Source organism: Capricornis sumatraensis, chromosome 9 (genome assembly GCF_032405125.1).
Source record: "Capricornis sumatraensis isolate serow.1 chromosome 9, serow.2, whole genome shotgun sequence".
Lineage (NCBI taxonomy): Eukaryota > Metazoa > Chordata > Mammalia > Artiodactyla > Bovidae > Capricornis > Capricornis sumatraensis.
Window position 1 is genome coordinate 38,270,375 of NC_091077.1, and position 24,823 is coordinate 38,295,197.

Here is a 24,823-nt window from a genome sequence, read left to right on the forward strand (position 1 = left end):
GGACACACTCAAACTCTTCCAATCTAGTCACTCACAATATCATTCCCTACTGTAAGAATAGAAGCCAAACACAAATTTCTTCTCTATTCTTAATGTTTATTTTTAAATGACTTAAGTCTTGAAGAAATAGAAGAAATCATACAGAATGATGAAAATATTAAACACATACATTTTTCATTGTAGTATAGATGACCTACAATACTGTGTTGGTTCTAGGCATACAGCAACATGATTCAGTTATTTTTTCAGATTATTTTCCCTTACAGGTTATTACAAGATATCAAATATCACTGTTCCCTGTAATATACAGTAAATCCTTGCTGCTTCTCTATTTTATGTATAGCAGTTTCTATCTGTTAATCCCCTACCCCTAATTTTCCTTTCCCCTTTGGTAACCATAAGTTTGTTTACTATGTCTGTGAGTATGTTTCTGTTTTATATATAGATTCACTTGTATTATTTTCTAGACTCCACATATGTGTTATTATATAACATTTTGTCTTTATCTGACTTCACTTAGTATGATAATCTCTAAGTCCATTGATGTTGCTGAAAATGGTATTATTTCATTTATTCTTATGCATAATACTCCACTTTATTTATACACAGACACACAGACACACACATGCATGCTCACCCCCTCCCCCAGCTCCTATTCCTCCAATAGCACATCTTCTTAAACCAACCAACCAGATTGGCACCTGAGTTCTTTCCATGTCTTGGCTACTGTAAATAGTGCGGTTGTGAACACTAGGGTATCTGTATCTTCTCAAATTAAGAGTTTTCATCTTTCCTGATATATGCCTAAGAGTGGGGTTACTGGATCATATGGCAGCCCTACTTTTATTTAAGGAACTTCCATACTGTTTTCCATAGTGGCTGCACCAATTTACACTCCCACCAGCAGAGTAGGAGGGTTCCCTTTCCTCCACACCCTCTCCAGCATTTGTTATGTGTAGACTTTTCACTAGTCATTCTGACCAGTATGAAGTAATACCTCATTATGGTTCTGATTTACATTTCTCTAACAATTTAAGCTACATATAAACTTTTTTTTTCCACAAGGGAAACTAGAAAGTATTTTAATAAAATGAAAACAAAAACACGAAAGCAAAATCTGTGGGATGCAGCTAAGGAGTTCTTATAGGAAAGCTGATGGCATTAAATGCTTGTATTTTTTTTAAAAACTAAATATCTCAAATCAGTGACCTGACCTTATACTTTAAGGAAACTAGAAAAAGAAAAGAAAAGCAAGCACCTCAAAAGGAGAATAAAAAAAATAAAGAACATGAAGAAATTGAAAACAATAATGACAGAGAAAATCTATAAAGCCAAAAGCTGACTTTTAGAATTCTGAGATTAATAAAACTGATAAGCCTCTAACCAATCTGCCCAAGTGAAAGAGAGAAGATATAAATTACCAATATAAGGTAACTGAAGGATAAAGCATAAGGATTTTAAAAAGTTTCATCACTACAAATAATATAGATATTAAAAGGATAATAAAGGGATATAACAAATAATTTTTGTCCTTAAACTCGACAACTGAAATGGAACAATTCCTTGAAAGGCACAAACTCCCAAAGCTCCATCAAGACACATTTAACCAAAAGAGATAGGACTGGGTAACTCTATTATACCTTTGATTTGTAGTAAGATACTACTTTCCAGGGTCATGTTCAAAGTACTTGTTAGGTACTGATTGAACTCCTCAAAGAATTCCATTCCCCTTCTTCATACTTCCCATAGTTCTCTCAGTACTCCTTTTGAATGCAGTGATTAGTCAAGTGGCTGGTTTTATCTTGGAAATTATCCACCTGATACAGTTCTGAAGCAGTTTGCAGGACACCCTCTCTAAAGAGGTAGATATTAAACTGACGGTCCTCCACCCAGCTTCGGATGTCAAACTTGGCGATGACCAGGCTCCAGGAACAGCAGGCGCTCCAGGTATTTCTGGATCACGTGCACCTGGCCTAGGTTGTCTATGAAATCCAACAGTTCTATAGCCTCTGAGAAGATGAGGATGCCTTCACCTTTGGCTCTAGCTGATGACTTTGCAATCCAAGCATTGCCCTCTCCCTCCTCTTTCTTTCTGTTCTATTAAGTCAGGAAAAATTCTCTGTTGTCTGTCCTTGAACTATGGAGCGGTGGATAGATTCCATTCTGAGCTGGAGCAACTAGAGTCTTGAGGTTGGTTGGATAAATCACATAGGACTCGCAGAACAATGTGCAGGACTCAGCCTGTTGTGGGCTGGTTTTGATGAGCTTCACTAAAGATGCTTTGCAACACAGTTTGTTGGCCCCTCTGTAGTAATTCACCAACTGCATCAGCCCAGGTTCACGATCCAGTCTTCCGAAGGGCAGCCGGTTTCTTTCTTCCAGCATCAGGCTGAACCTGGGGTTGTCCCACTGCAGCCGCTTCCAGTGGCCGGTGGCAAGCAGCAGCCAGAACACCTCGTTGGCACAGACGTTGCTGTTCTCATCGCGCACCTCAAAGGTGTACATGGCGAAAGGCTGTGCGCCCGGCACCCCCACCCCACCAGCTGCCTCAGGGACCAGCCAGCGGGCGGTGGCTCAGCTAGGGAGCAGCCCAGGCGCCCGCCACCTAAACTTTTGAGTCTATATATATTTAAATACATATAGTAACAATAAAATTAGAAAAATATTTATAGCATACATGAAAAAAGCTATTGATTATATTTAAAAAGTACAAACTGACACAAAATACTAACATCCCATTAGATAACGAGACATGAACTGTCAATTTGCAAGAAAAAAAATTTATCAAACATGAATATGTGGAAGGATTTAACCTATAACACTATTAGACAAATTTTTAGATAAATTAGACGTATTTTTACTTCCTAAAGTAAAATGAATTAATTTTAATGATAATCCTGCAGTTGGGGGAGCAATTCTTCAAACACCAAACTGTAACAGATATTTAAAAAACACACACTAAACAAAACTTTGTATAAACAGTGCCATATTCTAATATAAATTACTAAAATCACTGAAGTTTTTAGTTTTAACCACTCACTCTATCCCTCCTTTTAGACTTAGGTCTGTTACCGCCATTATGGAAATTACCCAAAGAAAAACAAATCTTTTTGGAGACCAAGAAAGAAACAGCTAAGACATCTGAGGTAAAAGTATAAAGGAATCTGGCAAATTAAAGAGATAAATCTTAGAAAAATACTTAAAGAACTGCTAGCTAAGGGTTCTTAACCAATCCCCAAGCCCTTAAAGGACCTATGGTTAGGCTTCAAGGGATTCACAATCTCCTGAAACTGTGTGTAAAACTGTCTTGTTTTTGTATGCTCCCTGGGAAAAATTCTTATAGCTTTCATCCAACTCTCAGAGGAGCTCAAAATCCAAAAGAGTTTAGAACTACCAATGATCTAGCTAAACCCCTTCATTTTCAGAAACAACCCGAAGATTTAAATTGACGTGCATAACCAGTCTCCCAGTGTTTTTGTGTTTAAGAATTATGACTATTTTACCTTCTTACATTTTGGAGTTTTTTTTGTGTGTGCATGCCTTCTAACACTGAAAGGTAAAATTTTTGTGACCTGAGTAACAAAGATTTCTCAGGATACAAAGAGTAAAAAACACAGAATTTTTTAAAAAACTGACAAACTAGGCTTCAATGAAACTTAAAACTTATATTCTTCAAAAGACACCAATAAGAAAACAAAAGGACAAGTCATAAAATGGGAGAAAATATTTGCAATGCATATATCTTGCAAAAGACTCATAGTCACAATATATAAAGAACTCTTATGGTGGTGATGGTTTAGTTGCTAAGTCGTGTCCAACCTTGCAACCCCATTAACTGTAGCTCACCAGGCCCCTCTGTACATGGGATTTCTCAGCCAAGAATACTGGAGTGGGTTGCCATTTCCTTCTCCAGGGTATTTTCCCAACCCAGGGATCAAACCCAGGTCTCCTGCACTGCACGAGGATTCTTTACCAACTGGAGCCACCAGGGAAGCCCAAATAACTCTCATAATGCAATAATAAAGACAACCCAATTTTTTAAATGAGCAAGATATGGACACAAAAGCAAATGTACTAATAGCCAATAAGCAAAACAAACAGAAAAAGATGCTCTGCATCATTAGTTATCAAAATAGAAATTAAAGCCACAATGACATAACACTACACACCCATTATAATGGTTACAATTAAAAATACTGAAAACACTAATGTGGGCAGGAATGAGGAATACATGGATCTCTCATACACTGCCAATGGAAATGTAAAATTTTAAGCCACTTTAGAAAACTGTCAGGCAGTTTCTTAAAATTAAATGTGTACTACTATACAGGCCAGTCGTTCTGCTTACTACTATTTACTCAACAGAAACAAAAACATGTCACCACATAAAGACTTGTACAGTAACGTTCAAAGAAGCTTTTCACACAATGTCAAGCACTAAGAAGTGAAATTGCTCAGTCGTGTGCAACTCTGCAATTCCATGGACTGAAGCTCCTCCATCAATGGAATTTTCCAGGCAAGAAGAGTACAGGAGTGGGTTGCCATTTCCTTCTCCAGGGGATCTTCCCAACCCAAGGATCGAACCCAGGCCTCCCACGTTGTAGGCAGACACTTTACCCTCTGAGCCACCAGGGAACCCCACGAGATGACCCAAATGTCCATCAACAGATGAATAAACAAATTGTGATTTATTCATACAACAGAATACTACTCAGCAATAAAAAGGACACAAGCAAAAATACGAGTGAACCTCAAAGTCATTTTGCTGAATGAAAAATTTCCCTGGTGGTCCAATGGTTAAGACTCCACGCTCCCAAAGGAGGGGACCCGGGTTCAATCCCTGGTCAGAGAACTAGGTCCCACATCCTGCAACTAAGTTCAAACACAGCAAGTAAGACCCATCACAGCCAAAGAAATAAGCCAGTCACAAAGAGCAAAGGTTGTATTATTCCATTTATATAAAATGTAACCTAACCTATAGTGACAAAAAGTAAATCAGTGGTTACTAAGGTTCAGGAGTGTAAGAAGAGAAGGACAGAAGACAGCATGAGGAAGCTTTTGAGGGTGATGGGAACCTACTGTATCATGATTTTGGCAGCAGTTTCACAAGTGTATACAACTGGAAAATTTCATCACACTATATGCTTCAAATAGATGCAGTTTATTACACATAAATCATTTTGCAATAAAATTGATAAGGAAAAAAATAAAATGAGACACCACTACACATCCACTAGCATGGCTAAAATTTAAAAGACTAAAAAGATCAGGCATTGATAAGAATACAGGAGCAGCTAGAACGCTAATACATTGCTGTTAGGAATAAAAAGTGGTACAACCACTTTGAAAAGACAGTTTGGCAGTTTCTTAAAAAGTAAAACATACACCTACTATATGACCTAGCCATTTCAAGTATTTACCCAAAAGAAATAAAGTCACATCATAGTAGCCCTATTCATAATAGATGAAATCTCTAAACAGCCCAAATATCCACCAATAGGGGAATGGATAAACAAATTTTGGTCTATCCATACCATAGAAAACTACTTCACCAATTAAACTACATAAAACATTATGGTGAGCAAAGAAAGCAAGACACAAATAAGTACATACCATATGATTCCATTTACAGGCATACCTCATTTTTTGTACTTTGTAGATACTACATTTTTTTACAAACGGAATGTTTGTAGCAATCGTGTGTGGAGCAAGTCTCCCAACAGTATTTTTCTCACTTCGTATCTGTGTGTCACATTTTGGTAATTCTTGCAACATTTCAAACTTTTTCATTATATTTATCAAGGTGACCCACTTTCAATGATTTTCTTTTCCATTTTTCTTTTTCTTTTTCTTGATCAGTAATTTTTTTATGTTACTAGTATAATTCAATGAAGATTCAGATGACAGCAATTTTTAGCAACTTTTTCATTTTCATTATAGTCAATTTATAAATTTTGTGTTATTAATAGATTTAAGTGTACAACAAAATAAATCAGTTATACATATATTCACTCTTAAGATTCTTTTTCCATATAGGCCGCTACAGAGTATTGGGTAGAGTTCCCCGTTAATTCAATAGATACATTGTATGGATGTGAGAACTGGACCATAAAGAAGGCTGAGCGCCAAAGAATTGATGCTTTTGACTGCGGTGCTAGAAAAGACTCCTGAGAGTTCCTTAGACAGCAAGGAGATCAAACCAATCAATCCTAAAGGAAGTCAACCCATAATATTCATTGGAAGGACGGATACTGAAGCTGAAGCTCCAATAGTCTGGCCACCTGATACAAAGAGCTGACTCACTGGAAAAGACCCTGATGCTGTGAAAGATTGAGGGCAGAAAGAGAAGGGGACAACAGAGGATGAGATGGTTGAATGGCATCACCAATTGGTGATGGATCCAATTGACATGAACTTGAGCAAACTCCAGATGATAGTGAAGGACAGAGAAGCCTGGTGTGCTGCAGTCCATGGGGTTGTAAAGAGTCAGACACAACTAAGCAGTTGAACAACAACAAAATTATTTTTTTAGGTTCTGCAAGCTTAACAGCCTAGAGTGTAAACATAACTTTTATACGCACTGGGAAACAAAAAATCATGTGACTCACTTTATTTTGATTTACTGCAGTGGTCTGGAACTGAACCACAGTATTTGAGGTATAACTGTGTTTGAAATTCTAGAAAAGACTAATATAATCAACAGTGGGAAAAAAAAAAAAAAAAACAGTCAAGTAATTGCCTCAGGCCAGGATGGAGGAGGGAGAAAAATGGCTGGTAAAAGGCATAAAGGTACCTCTTGAAGTAAGTGTTCTGTATCTTGATTAAGGAGGTGGTTACAGAGGTAGATACTGTGACCGAAATTCAACCACAGACTTCTGGCTACTTGTCATGACAATAAAGAGGTTAATAAATCTTTTCTCAAAAAGAAACTTAAAAAGCTGACAAATTTCAACTTGGAAACTAACTGAATATAACAAAATTAAAAATATTTATTCATGAAAACTACTTAACTTTCAGTAAGAACACCATGAATCTCTACAATTCATACCAAGAGCTTCTTCCATATATCCCCCGACCCTAGATTCACCAACCAAGCAAAGGAAGGACATGAATATCAATAATTTCACTTTCACAGCTGGCGGGGACTCACTAGGTAGGAACATTTTTAGTCTATCTTAGTGGCCAATCGGAGAAGGCAATGGCACCCCATTCCAGCACTCTTGCCTGGAAAATCCCATGGATGCAGGAGCCTGGTGGGCTGCAGTCCATGGGGTCGCTAAGAGTCGGACACGACTGAGCGACTTCACTTTGACTTTTCACTTACATGCATCGGAGAAGGAAATGGCAACCTACTCCAGTGTTCTTGCCTGGAGAATCACGGGGACAGGGGAGCCTAGTGGGCTGCCATCTAGGGGGTCGCACAGAGTCGGACACGACTGAAGCGACTTAGCAGCAGTAGCAGCAGCAGTGGCCAATAACTAAGGGAACTAAGGTCCCACAATTCACATGGCAAGGCCAAAACAAACAAAATAAATAATATTGCACTATTTAAAACTTCAATATCTCACTGTTTCATATATAAGACATTTTACTCTTAATATGGTCTATATGGTATGCCCTGTATTATCTGCCCTCCTGCCAGATTTCTCTTGCTCTAACCACTCCCTCAGTTCTTAAGCTACATCCATACTACTTTGCTGCCACAAAGCCTTCTCACACAATTCTTCTGCATGAAAGATTCCCTCCAACACTCCCCCGTTCACCTAGTTTACTCCTTCTCATCCTTGAGATCTCAGCTGAACTATGATCTAAGAGAAGTCTTCTTGACCCCCAAACTTGATCAAATCTCTTACCACATATGCGCAACGCATCAGCTTTCCCTCAAAGTAAGTAATCACAGCTGTAACTATATATTTATGCTTGTGATTTTTTTAAGGAAATACCTGTCTTTTCCAGTAGATTGTAGGTTTCAGAAAGACAAGGATAGGCGTAGCCCTAGGACTTAGCACATTCTCTGTAAATAATAGATAATCATCAAATACTTATTAAATAAATTACTTATGCAAAATTTAGAACAATTTAGTGGTGAAATTATACTTTTCTCCTTTATCCAAACTTTCTAGTCTTAAAATTTTTAAATATTAAAAAGAAAAACTAGCAGTGTTTTATAGTTTTCAGCTTGTAAGTCCTGTACATATTTTGTTAGATTTATGCCTAAATATTTGAGATGACTGGATGGCATCACCAACTCAATGGACCTGAGTTTGAGTTAACTCCGGGAGTTGGTGATGGACAGGGAGGCCTGGTGTGCTGCAGTCCATGGGGTCGCAAAGAGTTAGACACAACTGAGCAACTGAACTGAACTGAACGTCTCTTAGTAATTAATGAAGGCAACCAAAGATCTAAATCAGAGGAACATACATGCTCACTGATTGTAAGACTCAACATAATAATGCTGTCAATTCACCCCAAATTCATTTTAGTGTATCAGTCTCTCAGTCATGTCCAAGTCTTTGCAATCCCATGAACTACAGCCCACCAGGCTCCTCTGTCCATGGAATTCTCCAGGCAAGTATACTGGAGTGAGTAGCCATTCCCTTCTCCACGGGATCTTCCCAACCCAAGGATCGAACCCGGGTCTCCCATGCTGCAGGCAGATTCTTCACCATCTGAGCCCCAATTCATCTTAGATTTAACATAATTCCTATAAAAATCCATGCAATATCTTTTTATAGACTTAGACAAGTTTATTATAAAATTTACATGGAAAAGCACAGGCCCTAAAAAGGCTTAAACAATCCTGACAAAAAAGAATAAAGTGAGAGGAATCACACTACTCCATATTAAGGTTATTATATGACTACAGTAATCAAAATAGTGTGGAATTGGAAGAATAATAGACATACACCAATGAAGAAGAAAGAGCTCAGAAACCATCACAACATACTCAAATCTAATTTAGTAGGGAAAGTCTTTTCAACAAATGATGTTAAAGCAAGCAGAAATCAATCCATTGGCAAAAAGAAAAAAGAAAACCTCAAGCTAACGCTTTATACAAAATCAACTCAAAATGAATCTATTAAAACCACGAGATAATACTATTGAATACACACCTATCAAAATAAATAAAATGTAAAAAGTCACACCACCAAAGTCAGGCAAATGTTCAGGGAAACTGGATCACTCATACAAAGCTGGTAGGAATGTTAAATGGTACAACTCTGAAAAGAGTTCTGCAGTTTCTTAACTATCACATAACCCAATAACTGTACTCCTGGGTATTTATCCCAGAGAAACAAAATTTTATATTCACATGAAAACCTTGTACACAAATGTTCACAGCAGCTTTATTTGTAATAGCAAATCGAGGAAACAGTTCAAAGTCCTTCAGTAGGTGAGTGGCTAAGCAAACTGTGGTATATATATACTATGGAACATATTCAGCAATGGAAAAAAAAAAAAACAACGAAGAACTTCCCTGGTAGTCTATGGAAGCTAAGACTCCATGCTTCCAACAGGAACTACTAGGTTGGTGCAAAAGTAATTGCAGTTCTGCATTGCTGAATTTGCTGTTTGATATTGGAATACATTTTTAAATAAATGTGGTTATGTAATATATCATTTTAATGCACAGTTTTCACTTTAGTTTTTTTGCTAATGACATTATTACTTGGTGTTTATTTTAGACTATTGAAATGATGTTAGACAAAAAGTAAATTTAAGCAACTTTCCTATTCGCGTTCAAAATGGGTCATAAAGCAGTGAAGACAACTCACAACATCAGCAACACTTTTGGCCCAGGAATTGCTAACAAACATACAGTGCAGTGGTGGTTCAAGAAGTCTTACAAAGGAAACAAGAGCCTTGAGAATAAGGAGCACGGTGGCTGGCCCTCGGAAGTTGACAACAACCAGTTAAGAGGATCATCAAAGTTGATCCTCTTACAATTCCACAATAAGCTGCCAAACAATTCAATCTCACAAATTGGAAATGTGAAAAAGCTTGATAAGTGGGTGTCTTGTGAGCTGACCACACATCAAAAATATTATTATTTTAAAGTATTATCTTCTCTTATCCTGTGCAACAACTATGAACCATTTCTCAATCAGATTGCGACAAAAAGTGGATTTTATGCAACAACCAGCTCAGCGGCTGGATCAAAAAGAAGCTTCAAAGCACCTCCCAACGCCAAACTTGCACCAAAAAGAGGTCATGGTCACTGTCTGGTGGTCTGCTGCCCGTCTAATCCACTAAAGCTTTCTGAATCCCAGTGAAACCATTACATCTGAGAAGTATGCTCAGCAAATCGATGAGAGGCACCGAAAACTTCAAGGCACGCAGATGGCACTGATTAACAGAATAGGCCCAATTCTTCTCCATAACAACATCTCACTGCACTTCCCACAACCAACACTTCAAAAGTTGAACAAATTAGGCTACGAAATTTTGTGTCATCTGCCATATTCATCTGACCTCACGCCAACCAACGACCACTTCTTCAAGCATCTTGACAACTTTTTGAAGGGAAAATGTTTCCATAACCAGATGCTGCTGCTGCTGCTACGTAGCTTCAGTTGTGGCCGACTCGGTGCGACCCCATAGACGGAAGCCCACCAGGCTCCCCGGTCCCTGGGATTCTCCAGACAAGAATACTGGAGTGGGTTGCCATTTCCTTCTCCAATGCACGAAAGTGAAAAGTGAAAGTGAAGTCACTCAGTCATGTCCCACTCCCAGCGACCCCATGGACTGCAGCCTACCATGCTCCAGCCTCCATGGGATTTTCCAGGCAAGGGTACTGGAGTAGGGTGCCATTGCCCTCTCCGCCATAACCAGCAGGAGGCAGAAAATGCTTTCCAAGAGTTCATCAAATCCCAAAGCAAGGATTTTTATGCTACAGGAATAAACAAACTTATTTCTCATTGGTAAAAATGTGTTGACGGTAATGGTTTCTATTTTGATTAATAAAGATGTCTTTGAGCCTAGTTCTAATGACGTAAAATTCATGATCTAAAACTGCACCTATTTTATATAAATTTATTTATTTTTAACTGAAGAATAATTATTTTACAGTATTGTGTTAGTTTCTGTCGAACATCAACATGAATCAGTCATAGGTACATATATCCCCTCCCTCTTGGACCTCCCTCCCACCTTTCCCATCCCACCCCTCTAGGTTGTTACAGAGCCCCAGTTTGAGTTCTCTGAGTCATACAGCAAATTCCCACTGGCTACTATATCTATTTTACACATGGTAATGTATGTTTCCATGTTACTCTCTCCATACAACCCATCCTCTCCTTCCTTCCCTACCGCTCCATGTCTATAAGTCTATTCTCTATGTCTGTGTCTCCACTGCTGGAGACACAGTGGAGACTTATCTCCACTCCTGGAAATAATTTAATCAGTACCATCCTTCTAGATTCCATTTATATGTATTAGTATATGATATCTGTTTTCCTCTTTCTGACTTACCTCACTCTGTATAATAAATTCTAGGTTCATCCACCTCATTAGAACTGACTCAAATGTAATTCTTTTTATCACTATGAGTAATAGTCCATTGTATATATGTACCACAGCTGCTTTATCCATTCATCTATCAATGGACATCTAGGTTGCCTCCATGTCCTAGCTATTGCAGGCAATGAACATTGGGGTACATGTGTCTTTTTCAACTTTGGTTTTCCCAGGGTATATGCCTAATAGTGGGATTACTGAGTCATATGGTAGTTTTATTCCTAGTTTTTTAAGGAATCTCCATACTGTCTTCCATCGTAGCTGTATCAATTTACATTCCTACCAACAGTGCAAGAGAGTTCCCGTTTCTCCACACCCTCTCCAGAATTTATTGTTTGTAGACTTTTTGATGATATCCATTCTGACCAGTGTGAAGTGATATCTCACTGTACTTTTGACTTGCATCTCTCTAATAACAAGCGATATAGAGCATCTTTTCCTGTGTTTATTAGCCATCTGTATGTCTTTGGAGGGAGAAAGAAATGGCAACCCACTCCAGTATTCTTGCCTAGAGAATCCCATGGACAGAGGAGCCTGGTGGGCTGCTGTCCACAGGGTTGCACAGAGTCGGACACGACTGAAGCAACTTCGCATGCATGCGTTGGAGAAGGAAATGGCAACCCACTCCAGTATTCTTGCCTGGAGAATTCCAGGGACAGAGGAGCCTGGTGGGCTGCCGACTATGGGGTAGCACAGAGTCAGACACAACTGAAGCGACTTAGCAGCAGCAGCAGCATGTCTTTGGAGAAATGTCTCTTTAGGTCTTATTTCTACTTTTTGATTGGGTTGTGAAACCACAATTACTTTTTAACCATCCTAATAGAACTAAGAGTTCACATATCACAATAAAGATCAAAGATCCCACATGCAACAACTAAGACCCAGCGCAGCCAAAAAGGCAAACAAGTTAAAAAGAAAGAAAAAGAATGAACTACTGATATATGCAACAACTTGGTTGACTCTTAAGGGACTTGTGTTGAGAAAAAAAGTCCATCCTAAAAGACTGAAGGCAAAAGGAGAAGTGGGTAACAGAGGATGAGAAGGTTAGATAGCATCATTGACTCAATGGACATAAATCTGAGCAAACTCCAGAAGATAGTGAAGGACAAGGAAGCTTGGCATGCTGCAGTTCATGGGGTCACAGTCAGACATGACTTACTGACTGAACAACAAAAATGTTATACAGGGCTTCCCTGGTGGTCCAGGAGTTAAGAATCCACCTTGCAATGTGAGGGACACCAGCTGGATTCTTGGTCCAGGAAGATCCCACATGCTGCAGAGCAACTAAGCCTGTGTGCCACAACTACTGAGCCAGCACTCTAGAACCCATATGCTGCAAGTACTGAAGCCTGAGCACCTAGAGCCTGTGCTCCAGAACAAGAGAAGCAGCCTCAGTGAGAAGTCCACACACAACAATGAAGAGTAGCCCCTGCTCACCACAACTAGAGAAAGCCTGCATGCAGCAATAAAGACCCTACCACAGCCAAACAATGAAATAAATAAATATATAAATCTTTTATTTTCTATATTATCCCATTTATAAAAATGCATGAAATGACAAAATTTTAGAAAACAAGCATATTATTGTCAAGGGTTAGGGACAGGAGAGGGGATATGCAGGAAGGACACGGGTTTGGTTAGAAAAGGGGTTCCTGTGGTATTGGAACGGTTTAATTTTTCAATTGTTGTGGATAATACAGGAACCTACACACTAATGATAAAATTGTAGTAGTTAACACACATACACGGAAACACATAAATGAATATAAGTAAAATGGGGGGAATCTATCAGTGGGTTATACCAATGTCAGTATCAAGATTGTGTTATTAAAAGATAATTTGGAATTGCAGTTCAAGATGGTGATGTTGCAGAATCTTGAACTCGCTTCCTCCCACAAATCTACAGCTACATACAGAACAATTTCCTGCAGGGAAGAAAAAAAAATTATACATACACACACACATAACCCCATAGCTGAGCAAATCCTACACATCAGACAAACAAGAGAAATTTACTTCAAAGTAAATTCCACACCCTCATGTAGTGACCCACAATCAGGAAGGAACTCAAAGTCCCAATCTTCTCCCTGAGGAGTGAAGGGTTTGAACCCTGTATCTGGCAGCCCAACTTTTAACACGCACGTGAGAGATGATCCCCAATACATCTAACTTTGAAACCTGACAGCGCTTGCATTCTTGAAACCCACAAGGCTATAGTAAACTGAGAAACAGTTCTCAAAGGGCTCACACACACAGAAAACCACCAAGAGCCTAGCACAGAAGCCAACTGAAAAACACCCAAACTTTCTGTGAAAAAGGTTTATTTGCTTATCATAAAGAACTGGCCTGACGAGAAGGCATCTAACTTAATACACATCTAAGCACCTGCTGAAATATTATTCAGAGACAAAGGCTGGTGGGTGACATCTTTGCACTCTTCCTCTGATTTGCTCCAGCTTGTCAGTATCTCACAGAACAGAGCTTGTACCCTCATCTGATGCCTTAATTTCTGCAGTTGCCACCAGAAGACACCTCTAGATTGCCAAATTCTAGTGGTCAACAAGGCTTACGCTCAGAATCCCGCAGGACTGTAGCTATCTGCCTATTTTTTTTAACATTTATTTGGCTGTGTCAGTTCTTAGTTATGGCACATGGGATCTTCATTGCAGCATATAGGATCTTTCGTTGTGGTGTGCAGGCTCTTCACTGAGACACACGGGCTTCTCTCTAGTTGTAGCAGGGGCTTCTCTTGTTTTAACGCAGAGGCTCAATAGTTGTAGTACACAGGCTTAGTTGTCCTGCAGCATGAGATCTTGGTTCCCTGATCAAGGATCAAATCCATGTCCCCTACACTGGAAGGCAGATTCTTAACCACTGGACCACCAGGGAAGTCCCTATCTGCATAATTTAAAAGCAGCTGCCTAAGAGTCTGGCTTTGAATCAGCCTTTATCTAGGAGCAGAGTTCTTCCACTTTGGGATACTGACAGGTCTTGGCACATCTTAAACTACTGGGGGCCACTGAAAATAAAGTAGGCTGCTTGGACATTCACAAAGGTTTGAGAGACAACCAAGAGCTAAGGCAAAGTTGAATGATAAGATTCATCCCCTACACAGGGTCACTCTTTCAAAACTAAACAGTGGCTATTTCATCTAATGCATAACCAACTAATGCGTATCTAACCAACACAGAGACAAGGAAAATGAAAAAACAAATATGTTTCAAGTAAAAGAACAAGGTAACACCTCAAAAAAAGACCTTAATGAAACAGAGATAAGTGATTTAACCTGAAGAAACTACAAAAGAATGGTTATAAAGATATTCACCAAGCTCAAGAGAAAAATGGAGGGACAAAGTGAAAATCTCAAAACAGAGGCAGAAAATAAAAGGAAGCACCAAATAGAAGTCACAGAGCTGAAGAATACAATGACTGAAATGGAAAATATAATGTGAAGGTTCAACAGCAGACCAGATGAAGCAAGAAAAAAAAGGGTCACTGCACTTAAAGAGAGGGCACTGGAACTCACCCAATCACAACAGCAAACAGAAAAGGAAAAAAAAAAAAAAAAAAAAGAGTGAAAAAGAGTGAAGATAGCCTAGGAAACAAATGTTGTTGTTCAGTTGTTGTGTTCAACTCTTTGAGAATCTATGGACTGCAGCATGACAGGCTTTCCTGTCCTTTACTATCTTCCAGAGTTTGCTAAAACTCACATCCATTGAGTCAATGATACCACCCAACCATCTCATCCAGTCACCCTCTTCTCCTGCCCTCAATCAGCATCAAAGTCTTTTCCAATGAGTAGGCTCTTCGCATCAAGTAGCAAAAATATTGGAGCTTCAATTTCAGCATCAGTCCTTCCAATGAATAGCCAGGATTAATTTCCTTTAGGATTGACTGGTTTGAGATCCTTGCTGTGGATATCAAGAGTCTTCTCCAAGAGTCTTCTCAAGAGTCTTCTCTAGCACCACAATTCAAAAGCATCAGTTCTTCAGTGTTCAGCCTTCTTTATGGTCCAACTCTCACATCCATACATGACTACTAGAAAAACCAATGCTTTGACTAGACGGACTTTTGTCAGCAAAGTGATGTCTCTGCTTTTTAATACACTGTCTAGATTTGTCACAGCTTTTCTTCTAAGGAGCAAGCGTCTTTTAATTTCGTGGCTGCAGTCACCGTCTGTAGTGTTTGGGGAGGCCAAGAAAATAAAATCTGTCATTGTTTCCACTTTTTCCCCATCTAATTGCAATGAAGTGATGGGACCAGATACCATGGTCTTAGTTTTTTGACTGCTGTTTTAAGCCAGCTTTTCACTCTCCTCTTTCACTCTCATCAAAAGGCTCTTTAGTTCCTCTCCACTTTCTGCCATTAGAGTAGTATTATCTGTGTATCTGAGGTTGTTGATATTTCTCCCAGCAATCTTGATTCCAGCTTGTGATTCATCCAGCCCAACATTTCGCATGGTGTACTCTGCATAGAGCTTAAATATTGGTGACAATATACAGTCTTGATGTACTCCTTTCTAAATTTTGAACCAGTCTGTTGTTCTATGTCCAGTTCTAATTGTTGCTTCTTGACCCGCATACAGGTTTCACAGGAGGCAGGAAGGTAGTCTGGTATTCCCATCTCTTTAAGAATTTTCCAGTTTGTTGCGATCCACATAGTTAAAGGCTTTAGCATAGTCAACGAAGCAGATGTTTTTCTGGAATTCCCTTGCTTTCTCTATGATCCAACTGGTACCCCTGGAAGTTCTCAGCTCCTGTACTGTTAAAGCCTAGCTTGAAGAATTTTGAGCATTACTTTGCTAGCATGTGAAATAAGCACAACTGTACAGCAGTTTCAACGTATTTTGGCATTGCTTTCTTTGGGATTGGAATGAAAACTTTTCCAGGACTGTGGCCATTGCTTAGTTTTCCAAATTTGTTGGCATAAGGAGTGTAGCATTTTAACAGCATCATCTTTTAGGATTTGAAATAGCTGAGCTGGAATTCCATCACCGCCACTAGATCAGACAATCAGAGAAGGCACTGGCAACCCACTCCAGTACTCTTGCCTGGAAAATCCCATGGACAGAGGAGCCTGGTAAGCTGCAGTCCATGGGGTCACTGGGAGTCGGACACGACTGAGAAACTTCACTTTCTCGCATTGGAGAAGGAAATGGCAACCCACTCCAGTATTCTTGCCTGGAGAATCGCAGGTACGGGGGAGCCTGGTGGGCTTCCATCTACGGGGTCGCACAGTGTCAGACATGACTGAAGTGACTTAGCAGCAGCAGCAGCAGCTCAGACAAAACTAAGATGGCAATACTTCCCAAATTGACATACACAGTCAGTGCAATCCCTAATAAAATCCTAGTTGATTTTTTTTGGTGAAAACTGACAAGTTGATCCTAAAATTGGCATGGAAATTCAAAATAATAATTGAAACAATCAAAACTATCTTGGGGAAAAAAAGGTGATGGACTAACACCTGGAAATACATTGTCATATCTACAGTCAACTTATTTTCAACAAGAGTGCCAAGACCACTCAATAGGGAAAAGAATCATCTTTCTAATATATGGTGTTGGAAAAACTGTACAGCCAGATGCAAAAGAATGAAATTGATCCCTACCCTCACACCATACAAAAATTAACTTAAAACAGATCAAATACTTAAATGTAGAAGCTAGAATTATAAAACTCATAGAAGAAAACAGACAAATTTTTACAAGCTTGAATTCAATAATGGCTTCTTATATATGACATCAAAAGCACAAGCAACAAAAGAAAAACTAAACTGGACATCAAAAATCAAGAAATTGTGTGCTTCAAAGACACTATCAAGAAAGCAAAAGGACATTCCACAGAACTGGAGACAATTCTTACAAATTACATATATGTTAAGGAGTTGTACTTAAAATATATATACATATATATTCTTATAACTTAAAAATAAAACAGCAAATAACCCAATAAAAATCAGTCACAGAATCTAAGTACACATTTCTTTAATGATTATTTACAGACAGCAAATAAATGGGTGAAAAGATGCTCAATATGATTAGCCATTAGGGAAATGCAAATCAAAATCACAATGAGATATCACAAATGGGTGTATAATCAAAAAGATAAACAGTAACACGTCTAGGCGAGGATGTGTAGAAATTGAACCTGCATACATTACTGACAGATACGTAAAACAGAGAAGACTCTCTGGAAAACAGTCTAGCAGCTCCTCAAAATGTTGAAATTACAGTTACCATGCAACTCAACAATTCCACTCCTACGTACACAGCCGAAAGAAATTACAATTTATGTCCACACAAAAACCTGTACATAAATATTCACAAAGCAGCATTACATGACAGCCCCAAAATGGAAACAACCCAAATATCCATCAACAGATGAAGGAATAAATAAAATGTATATCAGATCCATACAATGAAAAATTATCCAGCAATAAAAAGAAATGAAGCACTGATACATGCAACAACACAGATGAAGTTTGAAAACATTGTGATCAGTAAAAAGAAGCCAGAAGGACCACATACTGTCTGATTCCATTTACATGAAATACCCATACTGGTAAATCTAAATAGACAGACAGTAGATCAGTGATTGCTTACAGCTCAGGGGGATTGGTACTGATGAATTAGGGGTGTGGAATTTCTCTTTAGGGTGAAGAAATGTTCTAAAATTGATTGCTGTGATGGTTATACAACTCTGTGAAAAATACTAAAAGCCACTGAATTGTACATTTTAGTGTGTAAATTTTATGGTATATGAATTATATCTCAATAAAGCTGTTTAAAAAAATTAAGCTATGGTGACCAAGTCAGAACACTAGTTACCTTTGGATTTAGTTACCTTTGGAGGGTACTAACTGGAAAGGGGCACAGGGTATCCTTCTGAGGTGTCAAAAATGTTTCCTATCTTGATTTGGGTGGCAGTTACATGGATGTACATATTGAGCTATACAGTTAAGACTGGTTCACTTCACTATATGCAAACAATACTTTTTTAATAATAAATACTTGTGAGTGAATGACTATTTTATTTAATCCTTATAAAAACCTAAGAAGTATATATAATTATTATAAGGAAACTTAGGTTCAAAACACTAACCTGCCCAAAGTCACAAAGCAGGGACTTGTGCTTCTATCTCTTGACTCTAAATCCTGACTCCAATATTCCATGACTTAATCTTTGGATTTCTGATGTAAGGTATGACACATAAATATTAGATGAATTGGTGGTACTAGTGGTAAAGACTCCAGTACTCTTGCCTGGAAAATCCCATGGACAGAGGAGCCTGGAAGGCTGCAGTCCGTGGGGTCGCTGAGGGTCGGACACGACTTGAGAGACTTCACTTTCACTTTTCACTTTCATGCATTGGAGAAGGAAATGGCAACCCACTCCAGTGTTCTTGCCTGGAGAATCCCAGGGACGGGGGAGCCTGGTAGGCTGCCGTCTATGGGATCGCACAGAGTTGGACACGACTGAAGTGACTTAGCAGTAGCAGCAGTGGTAAAGAACCTGCCTGCCAATGCAGGACATGTAAGAGACACGAGTTCTATCCCTGGGTCAGGAAGATCCGCTGGAGGAGGAAATAGGAACCCACTCCAGGATTCTTACCTGGAGAATCCCATGGACAGAAGAGCCCAGTGAGTTCTAGTCCATGGAATCGCCAAGAGACACAACTGAAGTGACTTAGCATACTTTATGCTATATATTTAAATTATAAAATATAATTCAATAAAATGTTTAAATTATATATATTTAACTTACTGAATGCTATATAAGAGCACAAAAGGCTAAATTACAGGTCAAAGGAAACTACTGCTATATGGAGAACAATAAGACTTGAGGTGATCCTTGAATCTAAGAGAACAGCTTGAACAAGACTTGGAAGTAGGGATAAGTATGGGGTCAGACAGGAGGAACCATAGTGCCCTAGGAAAATATCTAGATTTGAACATATTGGTTTCAATAATTAAATGTACTTTCCTGTACATTTAATTATTGAAACCAATATGTTCAAATCTGATAGCAATGGTGCTACACCATCAAATACATCTAATTTCTTAAAGATATGTAAAGAAACAAAAACTGTTCTCCTTAGCACAGAATCATCTACAGGCTCAAAGTGGGCTTTCAAAGAATCATAAGATAAGGGATCAATAAGCATTAAGTCAGAGGCACCCCACAGACAGATTCCAAAATTCCATTGCTTCATGACATTTAGCCACACTATTTCCATGGAAATTCTAAGAGTAAAAAAGGTCATGTGCATGCGTGCTAAGTTGCTTCAGTTGTGTCCAACTCTTTACGACCCCATGGACTGTAACCTGCCAGACTCTTCTATCCATGGGATTCTCCATGCAAGAATACTGGAGTGGGTTGCCATTTCCTCCTCTAAGGGACCTTCCCCACCCAGGGATTGAACCCGTGTCTCCTGTGGCTCCTGAACTGCAGGCGGATTCTTTACCGCTAAGCCACCAGGGAAGTCCCTAAAGAAGTCACTGTTCAGCCAATTTAAACAAGCAATCTAACATAATTCAACTCCTATTTAAGTTGCCATCTTTCAAAATGAAAAAAAAAAAAATCACTAAAACAATGGCTTATCTTCAACTACTTGAATAGAGTCTACAGAAGGAATTACCACTAAGTATCTGCAAAGAAGGAACAGAGTCTAGATATCAACACTCTCTTCTCAATCATAACAGAAACAAAACGTCTCTAAAAGAATGCAAAGGCAGGAAAGGTGACCCAAAAATGAGACTCGTTATATTACAGTTGGTAGCGTCCTGGAAAATCTCCAATTTGTAAGATATTGTTTGTCATTTTTGTTCAACACATCCATCATCTTGATCTATGCGAAGAACAATCACTGACAAGAAAATTTTAAATCTTGACATTCTACCTACCAAACCTGTCAAAATTGCTCTGAAAGCCTGGAGGCATTGGAACCTTAACAGTCCTCTCTGATTGATTCTTACTTCTAAATAATCTGCCATTCAAGAAATCTGGTACCAAGCTCTTCATCAACTGATCATATGAGCTTTACTGTTTCTCCAATTTAAAAAAAAGTAAATGCACACCTACACACACACACACACACACACACACACACACCCCGATGCTCTATATGCCTACACACACATGCTCTATTTCCCAGTTTATACTCAGCCTCAGTTTAAGACAAGTGTGTAAAAACAGAATCCAAACACAATGAGTAATAGTTATTTACTGGGTCCTTGGACACTATTTTAGGTACCTCAAATGCATTATAGAGGTTATTCCTCCCAAAAACTCTACGTGGTAGGTTTCATGATTTTAGAACACTTTTACCATGATTTTACAAGTTAGGAAACTCAAAATCAAACATCTGGGCAATTTCTTAAATTCAAAATGGGAATGCTGATAATTGAAGCACAATGTATCTAATTTCAACTAAAAGGCACTGCCTCTGACAGGAAAAAATAAAGACAGTAGACTTTCACTTATTCATATTCAGTGACTATATACAAGAACACTGGAGTCAGGCTGGCTGGATTCAAAACCAGCTCAACCGCTTACACCATGTGTGTCTTTGATCCTCAGTTATCTAACACATAAGTTAAAGACGGTAAGAGTACCTACGGCATAAGACTGTCGTGAACGTTCAACAAATGTGTATGTGTAAAAGGCCTGAAACACTGTCTATCATCGTACAGAACGGAAACATACTACTTCTGTGGCAGGGGGAAGTGGTACACGACGATCAGGATTCCCAAGGAAAATCTTAATTTCTGGGCAAAATAACCTAGACCACTAACCAACAGAAAACAGTAGCCTGGAGGAGATAGGGAGCGTGAGGAGAAAGGGGCTGGGGGACCCAGGAGACCTGACTCCGAGAGAGGTCCCGGCTGTGAGGCCCCACGAAAGGAGGCGGCATAGACGGAGCCCCCTCCCTGGGTGCTCAGCGTGAGAAAGACGCCTTCGAGGGGTGAGCGGGGACCGGAGCCGGTCGCAGGAGACCCAGAAGGGCCGAAAGGGACCTGGGGAGAAGGAAGGCCGCACCCTCGGTTTGAGGGGAGCGGGCCCGGCAGTCGAGGGAGGAAGACCATTCGGGGTCCCCAGCGCCCCAACCGGCGTCAAGGCGCCCAGTATCCTGAGGGGCCATCCTCGGTGTCCTAACGGCCTACCCTGCCGTCCCGAAGGGCCGTCCTGTCAGCAGGCGCCCACCTTGGCGTCCGAAGAGACCCGCCTCAGCATCAAGAGGGTCCTAACCCCAAGTCAGAGACTCCGCTCGGGAGGAGTGGGCCGCGCCCCCACTGAGGGAGAAGAGGAGGCGGGAAGAAGGCGGCTGGAGGTGTGCCGAAGCGGCTGGTACTCACCGACCGTCGGCGCCGCGCGGATGAGCCCCTCCGCTCCGGTCCTGTCGGCCGCGAGCGGCCGCAGCTCGTTAGGAATCTGAGGCGGGCGAGAGCGCGCGAACCTGAAACACCGCGGGGTCGCGACGCGCTCTCGGGGCGGGCGCATGCGCGGGCGTCCAAGGACGGAACCAACCCGCACTGCGGGGGGAGGCTGCCACCAGGACATACCAACTGTGTGAGGTGGGGGGTCGCCATCAACCGGAGGCAGATTTCATCTCCTTGAGTCGACTGGGCGCATCCCAGTGGTCTCGCAGTCTGTTCGTTTGCTTTATCATTTGCCAGTACTTTGAGGGAAACCAAAGAGTAGTAGTAACAGAGTCCGTGAAACCCTACCGTGAAACCTTGAAAGTCTTCTCTGCCACATCAAGCCTCGTCTGGCCCTGTTTTTGCGTGTAACTTAAGTTACACTGAAATTATCTGTTCATAAGATAATGAAAAAAATCTACGGATGGGAAATGTTATTAAAGTCTGACCATTTCAGGAGAAGGGACTCTGGGAAGTGGAATGCAAGGTAGAAGCATAAAATAAGAAGCATAAAATAAGCCACATGTGGTGAAATTTAAAACCTGCTTTTTTATGACCCAGCAATTTCATGTCTACAAGTGTGCAGAAGACGTGTTCATATTCAGGCCCACTTCCTTGTGAAATATATAAACAAAGGAAATGTACAATAAGATGTGAATGAATAAAACGATATGTTCTACAATAAAATATTACATTTAAGACTCATAAATGAGTACTATATATATCGACATTTGACAGCTCGTAAGAGTTGTTGAATAGTAATGTGTCAATAAATATGTTACTGACAATTTGGTCCTTGTCACCACACCAAATGAGATTGATGGGGACAAAGTTTTGAGGATAAAGGAAGAAGAAATGTATTGCTGCTGCTGCTGCTGCTAAGTCACTTCAGTCATGTCCGACTCTGTGACCCCATAGACGGCAGCCCACCAGGCTCCCCCGTCCCTGGGATTCTCCAGGCAAGAACAGTGGAGTGGGTTGCCATTTCCTTCTCCAATGCATGAATGTGAAAATGAAAGTGCAGTCTCTCAGTCGTGTCCGACTCTTAGCGACCCCACGGACTGCAGCCTACCAGGCTCCTCCGTCCATGGGATTTTCCAGGCAAGAGTACTGGAGTGGGTTGCCATTGCCTTCTCCAGAAATGTATTGATTTGCCACCCAATGGGGAGAGTGGCAGACTAGAGTCTGGGAAACTATGACCTGCCTCTGGGGAGAAAGCAGGTGTATTTAAAGAAAAGTCTTGAAGCTGGGGTTAAGGTAAGAGGAGCAAGCAGAGATGAGTATGTGTACACCATGACAATATGACTTGTGAACTTTCTGAAGATATGGTCCATATAACCCTAGCAAGTAGTAAAGAGCCTGGCCAAAAATAAACACCCAAAACTTGTTGATAGAATTGAACTGGGAAATGGGGAGATCAGAAAAGCTTTCAGCATAGGGCCAGAAATGTCCTTTTGAAGCATCTTACCTCAGAGAAAAATGTTTATCAATTGTTGTTAACAGCCATCTTGCAAGCCTAAAGAGAGCCAGCCTACGGCGTGCAGCCTCTAAAATGGCCCCGGATCATCCTGCCTCCTGGCAATCACATTCTTATGGAATTCCTCCTTCCCTTTGAGTGTGAAAGTGAAAGTGAAGTCGCTCAGTCGTGTCTGACTCTTTGTGACCCCATGGACTGCAGCCCACCAGGCTCCTCCATCCATGGGATTTTCCAGGCAAGAGTACTGCAGTGGGTTGCCATTTCCTTCTCCAGGGGATCTTCCCGACCCAGGGATCGAACCTGGGTCTCCTGCATTGTAGGCAGACACTTTTACCATCTGAGCCACCAGTGTGGGCTACATTTAATGACTCTCTTTCAAAAAACATATAATACGAGAGAAATGCTGGGATGTCATTTCCAAAATTAGGTTATAAAAAGACTCTAGTGGGCTTCCCTGGTGACTCATCAGTAAAGAATCTACCTGCAGACACATTTTGATCCCTGATCAGGGAAGATCCCACATGCCGGGGAGCAACTAAGCCCACGACTACTTAGCCTGTGCTCTAGAGCCCGGGAGCCACAACTATTGAGCCTGCGTGCTGCAACTACTAAAGCCCATGCACCTGGAGTCTGTGCTCTGCAATGAAAGAAGCCACACATCTATGAGAAGACTGCACACCACAAGGAAGAGTAGCCCCCACTCGTTGCAACTAGAGAAAGCCAGAGCAAAGCAACAAAGACCCAGCGCAGCCAAACATAACATAAATAAATAAATAATTTTTTTAAGTATTTTCATAGGCCTGGGAGGATGGGTGGATACATAATAAGCCAAAAGTAGAGAATACTTCTGGAAAGGGAGCTAGAAGTCCAAAAATGTGTTCAGACAAAGAGAACCTTAATTTATCTGTAATATTCTCATTTTATTTTTACAACTACTCTATAATTTAAAAATAAATAAACCATATATTTATAAAGTAAACAAAACAATCACTCAGTTCAGTTAAGTTGCTCAGTCGTGCCTGAATCTTTGCAAACCCAAGCCTCCCTGTCCATCACCAACTCCCAGAGCCTACCCAAACTCATGTCCATTGAGTTGGTGATGTCATCCAACCATCTCATCCTCTGTCGTCCTCTTCTTCTCCTGCCCTCAATCTTTCCCAGCATCAGGGTCTTTTCAAATTAGTCAGCTCTTTGCATCAGATGGCCAAAGAATTGGAGTTTCAGCTTCACCATCAGTCCTTCCAATGAACACTCAGGACTGATCTCCTTTAGGATGGACTGGTTGAATCTCCTAGCAGTCCAAGGGACTCTCAAGAGTCTTCTCTAACACCACAGTTCAAAAGCATCAATTCTTCGGTGCTCAGCTTTCTTTATAAGCAATCACTAAGACCGTTTAATGATTGCTGCGT

The 24,823-nt window shown here is 40.3% G+C and overlaps 1 protein-coding gene and 1 pseudogene across 1 annotated transcript in view; both read right to left on the reverse strand.

The window, feature by feature from the left end:
- UIMC1 (ubiquitin interaction motif containing 1) overlaps positions 1–21,967 on the reverse strand; it is a 128,999-nt gene extending 107,032 nt beyond the window's left edge. Inside the window, exon 1 of the mRNA XM_068980374.1 lies at positions 21,875–21,967. The gene's annotated coding sequence lies outside the window, so the exon portion shown is untranslated. The remainder of the gene's footprint in view (positions 1–21,874) is intronic.
- LOC138086233 (tubulin--tyrosine ligase pseudogene) lies at positions 1,603–2,505 on the reverse strand (annotated as a pseudogene).
- Positions 21,968–24,823: the final 2,856 nt, after the last annotated feature.